This window comes from Vigna radiata, chromosome 6, assembly GCF_000741045.1.
Source record: "Vigna radiata var. radiata cultivar VC1973A chromosome 6, Vradiata_ver6, whole genome shotgun sequence".
Lineage (NCBI taxonomy): Eukaryota > Viridiplantae > Streptophyta > Magnoliopsida > Fabales > Fabaceae > Vigna > Vigna radiata.
In genome coordinates, this window is record NC_028356.1 from 28,914,957 (window position 1) to 28,916,451 (window position 1,495).

Here is a 1,495-nt window from a genome sequence, read left to right on the forward strand (position 1 = left end):
TCTCGGACCTTCTAGGTTCATGCATACTCCAAGAGCAATGCATCTGAAATTCCAATATTTAGTAAAAGTGTGTATGGTGCAGGGGAAGGGGGAAGTGCATCAATAGCTGAGAGTGTTCGTTGTCGGACATACTATTCTCAAGGCAGGTCTGGTGGTGAAGCCAATGCATTTCGGCGATGAATTCTTGCTGTTTTCTTTCTTCGATTCCTTTGGTGTATAATATATGTGAAAACCTGTTTAATTTCATTTTGATAATATATGAAGAATTCATGGTTCACTCTTTCGTGATTCCAAATTTCTTATGTTCTCCTGTAATTTAAGATATTCATTTCTCGATGGGAAATATTTTAAAGGTATGACATACTGTAATTTTATTATTATTTCGAGACATTTATATAAACAATTTATATGAACTATTAAGTTCAAAATAGGTTTTTAATTTATACTTTAAGAACTAAATTTAAAAGACCAACTTTCAACATGCTTTCATTCTGGATAACTTTTTATTTAATTTTTGGTTTTGTACTACTTTTGATTTAATATTTGACAGAATGATTTAATGTGATTTCTCATTTTGTTTTTCATATAGTCTTCATATTGGATAAAAGGAGTTAATAATATAGTTTTTTTTAAAAAAATTTGGTGTTAAAAATACTTAAATGACTATTTGTATGATAATGTAAATGATATATGATATTGCTTGTACTGCTTGAAATTGTAAATGAATTTAATAAAATTGTTAATAAATCTATATATTTTTAATGTTAATAAATCATTTTAGTAAAATTTAAATGATTTCATAATGATAACAATTTCAATAAATGTCATTTCAACCATCCACTTTCGATTATCTAAATTTTCAGGCTAGTCTTCCACGTAACTTAAGTCACTTACAACCCAATTTGTATGGTTGTTTTGGAACAATTTACAATATTTAATATTTTGTTGGAAACGGAAACAATTTACAGTTACAAGGACATAACCATTTCTTTATATTAAAAACAAAAGTACATTGTCAAAGAAACACACAATAAAGAAATCATTCACCTAACTTGAAAGATGAAATAACAATGAAGTAAATTAAGAATAGACATACGTCCTTAATGTATTTTCATAATTATCATGGATCACTTAAGTTAACATAAGATTTCGTTACGTTCATCAACTGCTTAAATGCTTGCATCCTATTATTATACATAGATGACCACGCTTGTGCCTGAGGATAACAGTGGGTTGAGGAGATGATATTCACCATGGGCAAAGGACAACCTTCTTGTAGCTTAACCTGTGTTATACAAATTACAATATTTAATGGAGTCATAAGTTATTTTCAAATGAAATCACAAATTAATAAAATTACCTGCACGAAATGACATCCATGAACATGTCCTATACAAATTAAGCGATGTTGAGTAATATCAGAAGGTGGTGTGGAACGTAGTGGGAAGATAGTATAATTTTGAGAGGATGACATACACACTAAAATGACATTATA